This window comes from Manis javanica, chromosome 2 (genome assembly GCF_040802235.1).
Source record: "Manis javanica isolate MJ-LG chromosome 2, MJ_LKY, whole genome shotgun sequence".
Taxonomy (NCBI): Eukaryota; Metazoa; Chordata; class Mammalia; order Pholidota; family Manidae; genus Manis; species Manis javanica.
This window is the reverse complement of record NC_133157.1, coordinates 61,206,391-61,220,819: the sequence shown is the minus strand read 5'-3', so window position 1 is coordinate 61,220,819 and position 14,429 is coordinate 61,206,391. Positions and strand designations below refer to the sequence as shown.

The 14,429-nt window shown below is 41.1% G+C and overlaps 1 protein-coding gene across 1 annotated transcript in view; it reads left to right on the top strand.

Moving 5' to 3' along the window:
- The window catches only part of PDCD1LG2 (programmed cell death 1 ligand 2), a 76,551-nt gene that overhangs the window by 23,839 nt on the left and 38,283 nt on the right, over nt 1–14,429 (top strand). The window lies entirely within an intron of this gene.

The following is a 14,429-nucleotide window of genomic DNA, read 5'->3' as shown; positions in this document are numbered from 1 at the left end:
ATGGCATAAGCCTTGAATATAGGTTTATAACACCTTCTTTGATATCTGGGCAACAGTTCATATTAAATATAATGAAAAGAGTTTATTAAATATAATGAAAAGACTCCAAAGGCACAGGAGAAAATATACTAGGTAGAATGGCTAGAGAGTTTAAAAGAGACAGTAACATAAAGCTGCAGTTTCCAAAAAGCCAGGTTACAACTATAAGACTAGGAGTAATCTGTCTGAGGAAGACGGGAACGTGGCTGAAGAAAAGATCATGGTAGCCCTGGGAGGCACAGAGTCCAGGGATTTGAGCCCATGGTTGAGAACTAGCCCACGCAAAGGACCCCAAACAGACGCAGAGCAAGGACTAAGATGAGAAGGGCCCAACCCGCCTGCCGGCCTGGGCAGGGCCTGACGTCGGGGATGGGAAAGAGCCAATACCTGGGAATGGGCTGAAGCTTCCAGAAGTATTTCAAACGAGAAACAAGGCCCAAGACACAGAGTGCAACCTGAGCACGTGGAGCAGGGAGGCAGCATGGCTTCCATTCTCTCACAAGAGAAATGGCCTTCATCCCAAGCAGGGGAAGACAAAGAGAATGGGAGCAGACAACCCAAGGGAAGCAATGCCCTGGTGAAAAGATGATTGTACATTTAGCCTTCTAGGCCCAGAGGAAGCATTTGCTAAAAGAACTTACTGATGGGGCTGGATCTCTGCTCACAGTGTCTTTTCTCCATTGGGGAAACAGAATGGAATCAGGAAAGCTGAAGTTAAGAAAACAATGTCCTGAATTTTGAAGAAGGAAGAAGCTCCTGGGAATTACAAACTGTTTAACCTGATGTTCCTCTCCAGGCCCTTTAACAGATGAATTGGGAGCAATCCTAAAAGATTTATTTCAGCAACTATTATAAACCTGCCTGGATTCTCTAAGAGTAAAGCATATAAAACTACATGTTTCACCTTAGTTTCTGTCATCATGATGATAAAGCAGGTAACAGTATGTTCAGCTTATCTTATTTTAGAAATGCTAGAGTTGCCAGTGACATGTAAATCATATAGTCAGAGACAATAAGAAAAATAGGCATTATTTACACCAATGAAAATTTAAATCAGGAAATAATAATTCTTTGGATGGAACAGACTGAGAAGCCGCACTGGAAACAGGGAGGCAATCAGCAGCTAAATACTAGCAGGAAGCATCTATCACCACAGGCCTGGAAGGAAAGGGAGAAGAAGGGATTAATGAAACCCAGGAGCCAGAGTCACTTGACAGACACTGGAACCTCAGTGGTCCTTTCCAATGGTAGCTGGAGCCAGGGAAGAGAAGTGGTTGCTGCTGGAGAGTCCATTATAGCATATAGCGTGGGAGAAAAATACCCTGACTCTCTCTGCTTCTTGCCCTCCAGTATTCCCACCATGCCTCCTATTGGCTGTCAAGAGCCTGGAATACACAGCCTGCAGGATTCACTCTTGCTGCAGTACAGAGCAGTGAAGAAAAATTAAGGGATGGATCTGAGGGCAAACAGGCCCAGGATCCACAGAGCACACACTGTATGCATAAAGTGGTAAAACATGGGGTGAATAATATTACAATTGATTGTATCTATAACAGACTGAACAACTAATAGTTACAGACTCAAGGCTAACAAAGAGTAATTGATGGTCTTGGGTCAACCTGGAGACCATTTCCAAGTGCCAAGGTTTATTATGCCCTTAGGCTTCATTAAAACCCTGTATTGGGCCTAAGTGTGCTCAGTGCATAGGAAATAATTAGTCGCACTATATTTTTTTGCTACCTAGATAATATCTGGAATATTGGTCATGCTACAATGGCAAAAATAAAGTGAATCCAAAGACTGGTATCTAGAGGTGTGTCTGAAAATTATGTCCTGTAAGATATGGTTGGTGGAAGTAGACATGTTCTACCTAGAGGTGAAAATACTGTATGGAGTCTTGCCAGTTATTTTCAAATATTTGAAGGATTGCCTTGTCATATGGAGAGCTAAAAATAATTGCTAGTACTAATTTACTATGATCTAGACACCTAATTCATTTAATTATCTTAACATCTTGTTAAGGATAAGTATTATTTTATATTATATTTATATTTTGAATTTATATTTTATATATATTATATTACTACCAATTTTAAAACTGAAAAACCTAAGGGCTTGACAGGTCATGGCACCAGCCCTTGGCTCAAGTCTAGTGAAAACTTTTAGACTCAAAAGCCCATGTTCTGAACTACTGTGCTTACCACATGTTGTTTTACTAAACCAGACAAGTACCAGTGGGTTGAAGCTACCATGAGGCAAAATTTGATTCAGCATAAATACGATCTTTCCCAATGGAAGCTTAACTTTTTTATTGTCTAACCATGAAAATGACTGCTTCTAGAGGTAGGAGCTTCCATTCATTGATGTATTCAACCAAAATCTAGTTATTTAGCAGGTGACTAATATCAGAAAAGAAGTGTTATTACAGATAAAAAAAGGACATTTCATAATGATAAAAAAGTCAGTTTGACAGGAAGACATAACAATCTTGTGGGTGTGTGTACATCTAACAATATAGCTTCAAAAATATAAAACAAAAATTGACAGGCCTAAAGAGAAATAAACAAATCACAATCATATTCAGAGATTTCAACTCACCACTTTTATAACTGATAGAACACACAAAAAGGAAAATAGAAGAGTTGAACAATACAGTTATCTTGACTTAACTGACATATATAAAACTTATACTCAACAACTGCACAATACACATTATTTACAAGTTCATGTGAAACATTCATCAAGGTAGTTATCTAGCAAAGTTGCTGCAGAAGATATTTCTCATTGAGCAAGAAGTTAGACTAGTTGAATTTTAAGATCACTTCCACCTCTGAAATGCTAAAATTACTCATCCTTTCCTAAGAATATCACCCTCCATCCAGCTTCCCCACTGTGTTTTGTTGATAATCATGCCAAATAGGAAAGAGGCTGTGGAGGCGTCTTTCATATTTTATAAATATAGGATGTGGGTTCTTGTCCTTCCCCAAACCTTGCTGATTCTTTCACTTGAACATCTCTTCCATTTGCTGCCTCATTTTTATATCAAGCCTTTTTTTGTATACCAAGTCAAAGCCTCAGCATAGCTCCTGATTTCTGGCCTTCCAACTCTGAAATTTTCCAACTCTCAACTTGACCATCAAGATCAGCTTCTTGTCCCAAGCTATCCTGCAGGAACAGGCCAGACTTTCACACACAACACCCCAGCTCCTATGATACCATTCATTCTAAACCATTTCCACAAAGACCCTAGAGCTTACAGAAATAATCCAAATATAATAGGATGAAATGATTATTAGAGAACATCAAGAAAAGATAAGTAACATAAATAATAAATAACATAAAATGATAGATAAGGTGAGTACTCAATAGGCATGCTTCAGATACTGTTTGATTGCTAAAGGCAGACCAAAATTTGGATCCAAGGAGACTGGTGAGTCTAACCAGTTCAAGACCTTCAGTAAGCTGCTCCAAAACCTATTTCACCTCATCCTCTACTAGATCTGGGTGCTAAGTACCTCAGGAAAACATATCCCTCTTCCTATGTATATTGCTCCATCCCCAGACTTTTGCATTACATCACCTTATGATGATTCCAAAGCACAATTCAGAATACTGTAGCCATGAAGGGCATGAATTCTAGTCCCCACTCCTACCCAGATTCCAGCTGTTTCCTTGTTTACAAAATAGGAATATGAATTTTACATATTTCACAGGGTCCTTCTATAGTTAAAATGAGATAATATATGTTATGGGGGTGGAGTCAAGTTTTAGAACCACTCACTCTGTTCCTCTCCAAGTTCTTGACTACTGGAGCTATACCCACAAGAATCAATAGCCAAATGAGAAATGAATTCCATTTTTTAAATCAATGACTGGATGAACACATAATTTTCCCCTTTCATCTCTCCCAACTTTGGGGCTTCTCTGGCAATTTACACTGTCGAACATAACTTAAAATAGGGAACTTTTGTTTCTTGCTCCCTCATCTTAAGAGTCCAGGTTTGTAGATCAGACCCTGAAGTCACTCATCCATACACCTCATGGATAAGAAAATCTTCCTCACCACCCAGTCACAAGAAGAAACTGGAATACTGTGAGCTGGGAATATGTCAGAGCTTTTGGAAGCAGACCAGAGCTATCAAACCCTGCCAAGTATGCTTTACCACATGGAGACAAGAACTTCAACAGAAGGCCACAGTTAGACCAGTGGTTCAAATGCAGTTACCCCGCTCTCCAGTGAACTGGGACCTAGTGAATGTCTTTGGCTAAAACTAATCCAATTAGCAACTCATCACAGAGATACAAGGAGGTTCTCAAGAGGCAAAAATTATGGAGAGGGGCATGAAGATTCCTTCCTCCTCCACAGGGCACAAAGCTCAGCTCTTAGGAAGTACTTTGTAAATCATACAGATTTGACTTTTCCCACATGGCTGTATCATTATTTTAACATAAAATTGCTTTTCACAAAGTTTGTGCCCATTTATATTCTTCCCAACAATTTTGGGAAAACAATATATATGTATATGGCATATATATGGCACAGGTGTGATCAAGCTATTTATATATATATAAATGTATATTATCTAAATATATTACATTTTACATATATATTATATGTTAATGAATATTAACAACATTTGCAGATACCATGGAGTGTGGAAAGTAACTTGTTGATTTTTGGTGAAAGGAAGAAGGAATGAGTACTAGTTTTCATTAAGTAGAAAATATTTTTTTAAGGAATAGAATTTTAATAAAATCTTTAAAGTAAAGACACGTAATTATTTTTTAATATATTTATATAATTTATATGAAATATATTTATATAAGTTATATAAAATAATTGCAGTTTGTCCTCATGTCTTCCTATTGGCTCTAAATGTCACTCATTTCTATTTTAGATCTTAGTTTTCTAGAGGGAGGGCAAGGGAGCCATATCTGATTAATTCATTCGGCATATCCTGCGCAGAAGTGTGTGTATTTGTACATGCATGTAGGAGAAGAGAAATAAATAACAAATATACATTCAAATTCTTGACTATATGTAGACATCATTTCATTAGATCATTTGATCATTTGATCACTTCACTTCATGTAAAAATATAGGTCTTTATATTTTTCTCCTCCCAATCTCAAAAACAATAGAGGAAAGGGAGCAGTGGAATGAAAATTTTCTCCTGAAGATGTTAGAAAAAGCATTAAATAAAGTAAGATACAAGGTTATCCAGTGATTTTATTTATCCATCCTCTCTTCTCTCCAGTCCTCAATTGTGAGATAATTTACAGTGTGGAAGCCATAGTGTGGTGGTGTAAAGCATATTCAACTTGTCTTGCTTCAGTTACCTCCAGCAAAAATTGGGCATATCAACAATGCCATTTTTGTTGTATTATAGAATTAAATACTTCAATGTATGTAAAAGGCCATGATATCTGGGACAAAGGAAATGTTTTAAAAATTAAAACCATTATTACTTAATATTAAGAATGTTAATTTATTCATTTCACATTGCCTTGAGTACAGAACTCCACAGGAATCAGAAAAGACTTACTTCTTTTTCTCTTTCTATTGTTCAGCTTCCTTTAAGAAAATAAACACTCTGATCCATAAGGTTCCAGGGATAGATGAGGTAGAACTCACCTGCCAAGCTGAAGGTTATCCCCTAGCAGAAGTGTCCTGGCCCAACAACAGTGTTCCTGCCAACACCAGCCACACCAAGACCTCTGAGGGCCTCTACCAGGTCACTAGTGTTCTGCGCCTAAAGCCACACCCTGGAAGAAACTTCAGCTGTGTGTTCTGGAATGCTAACATGAAAGAACTTACTTCAGCAGTCATTGACCCTCAAGGTCAGAGCTGCCCGCCCTTCCTACCTCTATTAATCAGGGTTCAGACAAGAAATAGATGGCACACTCAGAGTGGGGAATTTGAGGAGATTGTAATAAAGAGACTATGAACTTGTGATCAGGATTTAGAGACACTACTAAGGATAGTGTGGGACCCTGGGCCTTCAACAGTGGGAAGCAATTGCCACTGTTGGAGGGATCACTGGCACCTGGAGAAGGGAGTTGTAGGGAAAGCACCACTTGGTAGGAACCATGGCTGGCTGCCAGTAGAGGGATGCTGCCACCTGTAGCAACTGTAAAGGGTGAAAACTGGATGAATGAATACCCCAACCTCGTTCTCCCCACACCCTTCAGTCTCCTACTGGTGCCTCCCATCGGCTGAACGCAGCTGGAAGTTGGAGAACAAGGGACTCCACAGAGTTTTGGAGTGTAGAGAATGGATCTGAAGAGGAAACAGAAAATACCCAACACAAAAGCTAGTCACTGTGACTCAGGTGCAGAACCGTAAGTCAGCAGATGGAATATTACTTTGCTGGCTTTGCATTACTAGTCAAGTGGTTATAGGCTTTTCCAGGAAAACCAGCCTCTTAAAAATATTTCAGAGCCTTTGCTGGTTATGTTGAATCCTATACTTCAGAAGTTCATTCACCAGCAAAATTTCAAACAATTTTAGAAGTCTGACAATTTTTTATTCACTAGTTAAGAACATTTATTTGCCAAATAAAAGCAATTAATATCTAGCATCAAAATCGTTTCATAGAGACAGGTCATTTTACCACCAAGAATATGTGTTTCCTATTGTTCCCATAATAAATGACCACAAACTTTGTGGGCTTAAGACAACACAAATATGTTAGCTTACACTACTGGAAATCAGAAATCCAAAAAGGGCTTCACTGAGCTCAAATCAAGGTGTTGATAGGATTACAGAGGCTCTAAGAAAGAATTCATTTTCTCATTTTTTTTCCAGCTTTTGGAGGCCACCGATATTCCATGGCTCGTGGCCACTTCCTCCACCTCCAAAGGCAGCAATAGCATGGCTCAGACCTTTGCTTCAGTCATCATTTCTCTTTAACTCTCCTGCCTTCCTCTTGCTCCTTTTAAGAACCTTTGCGATTATATTAGATGACTGCCTCCAACCCGATAATTCAGAATAATTTTCCCATTTCAAGGTCCTTAATATAATCACATGTGCAAACTTCCTTGTGCCATGTAGGGTAACACATTCGCAGGTTCCAGGGATTAGAACATGGACATCTTTCAGGGGGGTCATTATTCTGCTACCATACTAATAAAGGGTGTAATCTCAGAATTAAGGACAGCCCCTAGTACTGATTAAATTTGACTTTATAGAAAATTCACTATGTTATCGTTATATTTCATTTTTGCCCTTTGTCTTAGACAAAACAGAGACTATGGTAAGGATCTGTGTGGCATGCACATGTTTAGGTTCTGACCCCAAGGAGCAGAAGTGAGAGGTTTAGGAGATTAAGACAGATAAGAAGGGAAAGTAAATATATAGGTGCATTATCAAAGTTGTTGTTGCAGGGAAAATAGGAGTACGAATACTCAAGGACCACCTGAGTATAGATGGCTTCCTAAGATGTTTACTCAGAGGATTTCTGGTGGAAAGTCTAATCCCTGTGCTTTCATCCCCATTGGCTGACTGTTGTCTCCAGGAGTGTGATTTCCCTTCCCCTGGGAGATATGCATGCTTATGGGCTGTGAACCTCTATCCCCACTCCCCTGTGCCCAGCATCCATAGTATCAGAGTCATCACAGGGCAGAAAGCTAAGTATCCATGACAGGTGAATCACTGACCATGAAGTAAATTGAAGCACACCTAGAATTCCCCCTGAGCTGTGGTTGAAATCAGAGGAGAGGCTGAGAGTAAGTGAGGCAGGACTATACCAGAGAATTAGGCAAACTGGTCTTTCAACATTCTCTACTCTCTTTTTATCACAGCTGACTGCCAGATTTATCACCTTATGAAGCTGAGCTATAACTAATTCACCCTAGAGCTTTAGAGGCTTATATATTAAGAATTCCAAGGGAATTAATTTTTTCCTAGGATTGTTTATTTATTCATCTGTCCTTTGTTATGCAGGATTGTTTATTTATTCATCTGTCCTTTGTTATGCAGAATTTCCTGCCTGATTAAGCATAGGTCAGTACTTTGAACGAAATGGTGTTCTGGAAGGACTCTTATATAAGCATCTCTGCAGGGAAATAGGGGCCTGGGCAAGGTGCATTTAGAAATAATTAGACATCTTTCACCACTGCATTGCACATCAGTGTTTTTTTCCTTTGTCGTAGAGAAGCAGTAGGGCAGACCGACCATTCCTCTGTGAGCCTTGGGTCAGCCTTAAGGATGAAGCAAGGTGGCCCTTCTCTCCATCAGGATCACCCAGGATTATCATTCATGAATGCAACCAGCAGGGAAATGGAGAAATCTCTGGGCAGTTAAAGATTCTCAGCCTAGTTTTACTCATCCTTACCAGTTACATTCATCCTGCTATCCCCTGACATGATCCCTCTGTTCCGGGCAACTCCTCTCCTCACTATGTGCTTTCTAAACTTGCTTGTACCTCTCCCACCTCCATGATTTCTTTGCTTAGGCAGTTTCTTCTACATAAAATACCATTATGCACCAGCTCCAAGCCCACCCTCTCTCCAGGGCAGCTCAGTAAACTGTGGGGCATAAGGGATCTTTTCCTCACTTATCTGGTCTCCTAATACTGATTACCTGCACCATTACTTTCCCTATAACAATAGTTTTTACCTTTCATTGCTATTTTATTTCCTATGCGTTTTAATTGCTCACATGAGTCTTCTTTTTGCCAAAGTAAAAGGAGAGTGCTTTACCTATAATAAATGCTCAATAAATGTCAGAAGAATGGGTTAGAGACTTAGTCTTAAATAATCCTGGACTAATCCTGGACTGTGTGGACAGCCACATCAGAGCAGTCAAATGATCCTCTTGTGGTACAAATACCAGCAATAAAATTACTGAAGTCACACATCCTCCCACGGGTTCCTCGCTTCTATTTTTCAGAAGCATTAAGTTGTCTTATGACTGTCCCCTTTGTACTCATTCTCATAAACTGAGCTGTTCTTATTTGACCTATCACATGCTTCTCCAGAAGCCAATAGAATAAAATAAACACAGCAGTGAGAATCTGGGAGGGGGAGGTGCTCTAGTGACTCTAGAATGGATGACTAAACATCCTGTCTTTCAATCCGGGTTCACTCTATGTTGTTGCTCTGCCATTCTCTCTAGTGAATTGTCAAAGGTTGGGTCCCTGCCACATCCAAACTTCAGCCCTCAGAAAGGGAAAAGAGTGGTAGAAGACACATCCAGTGTTCTAAGGCCAAGACTCAGAAGACCCATTCTCATGACCTGAGCTTGGTTTACATGGCTGTCCATACACAAGTGCAGAGGAGACTTGGAAATGTAGTCTTAAGAAGCCATGTGTCCAGCTAACACCCTAATACTAGGGAAGAAAGGGAAAACGGATTTAAGGGTAAGCAGCAGTCTGCCACAAAGTAACTAATAACGAGGAGGATCAGACTGGGTGGAATAGGTAAACAGATTATCAATTCAGCCCAACAGATCCTTACTGACACCTTTCATGTAGCTGATGCTTGGCTCCATAGGAGATTCAGAGGTGACTTAAATAAAGTCTTTGCGCCCCAAATATTTAACAGTGTAAACAGACTGATGTCCTGTTGAATGTTCAATGTTAGAAGGTCTTCAGGGATGAGTAGAACTTCTGTATGTGCAAGGGACGGCTATCCCCTGATGTGATCCTTCTGTTCTGGTCAGCTACCTCTCCTCACTATGGGAGGGAACTTGCATAGGACAAGGGTTTGCAAAAAGGCACTGAGGTAGGGACGTCTCCTACTGTGGGACACTGAGGGTCCCAGGACTCCTTGACTCAGTGTGCTACATGCAGCAAGTGCTTAAAACATACTTCCTAGCCATTAAGGAGCAATGCTAATCACCGTGGATTATCCAATGGGTACATGAGCCAGGCTTCTGAATCCTCTTCTTCCTTAATGTTCACTTGACTGTTTTGGATAGAGACAGGTATCTGTAGGGTCTGAACTTAGGATCAGACAGATCTGGGTTTACAGTCCTGGTTTTACCACTTACTTAGCAGTGAAAACCTTAGATAGATTATTTAGCATCTTTGAGCCTTGCTTCTGAACTCTAAAATGAGGGGTTCAGATTAAATGATGTCTAATCATTTCTCAGCTAAAAGAATCTGTGGTTCTCAGCATTGTGATGGAAGACAGGGAGGGCAGTTGGTGAGACTAAGCCATTCCTCCTGAGCAGTTTTGCCAGGTTTTTCCCAGATTAGGTTGTCATGTTTATTCTGTGTGCGTTACTCCATGGGGCAAAACTCAGGCTTTTGGAAAGGGCACAGCTTGCCTTCTATCTCTCTATAGTGAACCCCCTCCCAAAAGTCCTACCCTTTGTTAGTCTGGGGCCCTCATTCCAGCCTGTAGATACACAGAGCTCACCTTTACAGGGTTTTCCCCATGCTCCAGCTAAATCCATCTTCTCCTCAGTGCCAGGACCTTGATTGCTGGGACAAGGAAAAGGGCTAGTTTAGTAATTCACACTAGGGTATAGATGATTGTTTTTTATATAATAACACTTCTGACAATATGGAGTTTTTCTTTTCAAAAGGATCCTATTAACCCTTGAAATTTAATAACTGATGGTATAGATTCTAAGCACTATTAGTGCTTGACATTGGAAGGGGGAGATTTGGGGGCTGAGGGACTATCCTGCTGGAAAGAGAGAGATGATGATGATACCAGGGAGGGCGGGAGGTAGAGAGGAAGGAAGAAAGAGAGGGAGGGATGGACAAAATTGAAAGATAAAAAAAGGAAGGAAAAGAAAATGACAGATGTATGAGAATGATGAAAAGCATGAAATCTGGAACCAGACAGTCTGGATTATCTCTACTCTGTTGCCTACTATATAACTTTGGGAGTTTCCTAGGTTCTCTCTGCCTCACTTTCTATACCAGTAAAGTTGGGGGTCCCTTTACTGAAACACCCCTGCTTCAGAGGGTGGTTTGGGGGAGTAAATGAGCTAATATTTGCAGCACACACAGAAGAGTACCTGGTATGGAGTACATGCTCAGTGCAAGTTGGCCATACTGGTTATAACCCACACAGATGCCAACTTGGTTTACCTCTAAGCTACCATGTAATGGGATTCTGGTGCTCTTCTTTCACCCAGGTGAGATGGAATCTAACACCTCTCCAACTTCACTGCTTCATGTTCTCATCCCTTCCTTCATCATTGCTTTAATAGCCATAGCTACAATGATAGTCCTAAGAAAACAGCTCTGCCAAAAGCTTTATTCTAGAAAAGGTAAGTGAGTTTTATCCACGGTAATCAAATGGGCTGGGTGCCTGCAATGTGAGGCTCTGCTTTGCCCCACTGGCCTACAGCTTCCCAGTTTTACTCTAAATCCACTCAAAGCTTATGAATTGCTTTTGGCTTGTCCTGATCATTTTACCCCAGAAGAAATTCTCTAGTCTTCAGTGAGCCGAAGTTCTTAACCTGAATGTTTTAAAAGGAATGTTTTGTTCCTGTGGCTGACATAGTTTGCTTTGTTCTTTGAGCCAAGTGTCGTCAACCTCATGGGATCAGTGCAGTTTGGCAGTGCAGACAGCTATGTGGTCAGAGTTCACTGGCACAAGGATACCAAGGTCCTTTCTGAGGATTCCTTTTGTTTTCATTCCTCTTTTGCCATTCTTGGTACGAACTGGGCTAAGCCCTCCTCCTACCCCCAATAATCTGAAACCCTTGGTTGGTAAGGAAAGGAGAAAAGTGTGTGAAGCCATTTGAAGGTGGGGTGGTGCCCTGAGATGTCCTAGCAGCTCCCCCAGGTTCCCTTCTAAGGGTGTCATATTCTCACTGACACACCCTTTTCTAGCATGCCAGCTGGGACAGCACATGCCTGCAGCCGCTGAGCCCTGGTCAGAATACTTGCAGGCTGATCTGGTGCTTCCCTAAACTGTCTCTTTGCCAGCATCCAACAAGCTCCTGCCGAGATCTACATGTGGACTTGTGTATAGAAAAGGAAATGACATCTGGAAATAATTCAGTAGGAATTTGCAGTGGTCGCTATTTGAGGATTAGGAGACTTTTGGGTGGTTGTGATCCTGCATTTATAGTCTAACTTCTATACTCTCACCTGTCATGAAATATTGTCGTACTGCATTTGTCCATTGCCCTATGTGTGCTTTACCTTGGGTGCTAATCACAAAAGTCCCTGCTGCAGAATGCAAGAAACTATTGTAAAAAGAAAGGTGGGGAGAGGAGGAAGAAGAGAGAAGAAAGGGGAAAAGAAAGAAGGAAGAAAAGAAAATGAGAAAAGAAAGAAATGACAGAAGTGGGAGGGTTGGGTATTTCACCATAGAGGAGGAATTATAGGGTCTTGTCCCACAGAACTCTGACTGAACAGAATCACTTCTGCAAATCTATGACCTTAGAGAGTTATGACAGATGCAGTTCATTAGAATCTTATCTTATGCCATTCTTCTTTTACCTCCACCATATATACCTCTCAGAAACAGTTGTATACCAAGGTTCCAAGCCTGGGGCCTGAGAACCCATTTGTCACCCCAGAAATGATCACAGTATTCCATGCCTACTGTATTTAGTTGAGTGAAATAGAGTCACATTCAAAAGAAAAAAATCCTCCCTTCAACCCAGTCTCGAGTGAGTAAGGGTGTCATTAGCTGCAAGTTGGGTGCAAGGCTCAGGTACCAGTTGCTGTGGGAGACATTTGTTGCTAGTAAGAGTTAAGTGAGTAAACTTGCAAATAATTCCTTTTCTTGCTCTTAATGAGCCAGAATGAAATCACAGTTGCCAATATAATAACTCTCCTCTCTAACTCAGATGCATCGGAATCTGCTTTCTTGCATGGGACACACATGGACACACACATGGAAATGCACCTGCTGTGCACACAAACCCATATGTCACAGAAAAGGGTGAGAACTGCTAGCACTATGGCAAGAGCTTCAAACCAAGTTGGAAGTCTAGTCATTTATTGGCTCTCTGACCTTGTACAAATCCCCTCACTTCTTTGAGATGTTTTTCTGTCTGTAAAGTGGGAAATGACAAGAGAAGGAACATTTTACAGTTTCTTGACCCAACCTCACTGCCACTACTGTGCTTCAGCCTAGACTAAAGCAGAGCCCTCCCAAACTGTCTCCCACATTGACTCCTGCTACCTCCAATATGGTTTATATTCATTTTTAGCTAGGAGAGGCTTTTAAATCCTCCAGTCTACCATGTCTCCTCTGCTCAGACCTCTTACGTGGCTTTCCATTGCCCACTGGATGAATTCCCAACAAATCCTGGGAGGTGTAACTCATATTTACAGCTTTATACCACATAACCATTGCCCTTATTCTCCAAGCACTAGCCATATAGGATTTTCTAGTCCTCAGAGGCATCCCATTCTTTCAATTCTGAGTTTTCTTGTATGCTATTTGCTTTTCTTAACATACTTTCTTCTACTTATCCACCTGCAGTTGGAGTTGGCCTTTAAATCTTAGCTAAACTGTCACTTCATCAAACAGCCCCCAATTTTACCCCCTCACCACACCCATTACAGTAAATCCTCTTGTCGTATATCTCAATAGCACCTACTTCTCTTTTTTAATACACTCAATACACAATTACATATCTGGGAACTGTTTTAATAGCTTGGGCTACAAATGTAATTGCATCCCTTTTAATTTTCCAATGAATTCCTTAAGCAACTACCTTCCCATGTTAGCAGAAGTCAGTGTCTCTCTCTTACAGCATGTACTTCCCTAACTCCTGCTAGTGTCAGGAGATGGACTTAGCCCACAGGGCCAGTGCTGCTTCCAAAGAGGCAGGAAGGCTGCTGGGGATCTAGGTCAGCTCACCAGAGGGCCTTGGTTTTGAGCTGTTGCTGTTTCTACTCCTGCCACTCAACATCTCTACTCCCTCTGGGTGTCTCCATCCATGATGAAAGGGTACTCTTGCTGGTCCGGATCCCAAACACACCAGAGTGATACAAAATGACAACTTTTCTGGCTCCCCTCATATGTTCTGCCAAAGCAAGACATTCACAGGCTGATGAGGCAGAAGGGGCTTCCTGCCTTAACCACAGCTGTGCCCAGCTAGCCTCTGCTGCTCTAGGCCCCTTGTTAAGCCTGGGATGCCGATTCTAACTTCCTTCTTTTGAGTTCCTCTTAGTGCCATTGTTGTCTTGAACTTCTCGGTCTATTGGAGAGAGACAAGTGAACAGGTAGCAATCTCAGTCCCATCCAGAGACTCCTTGGCTCCTAAACAGAATTATCCACCTATACCTTAGTGCCCAGCTCTGCACACCAAGATGTATTGGGAAGGCAGCTGTTGTTAGTCTGTAAAAGGTTCTGTTTACCATTTATTTCCACCTATGAGGTCATTCAACCCAGAATGACTTGCTGTGTTCCAGAGGAGAATTTAGCAGCTCCTGCTGCAAAAATAATGCCAAGTTCTGCTT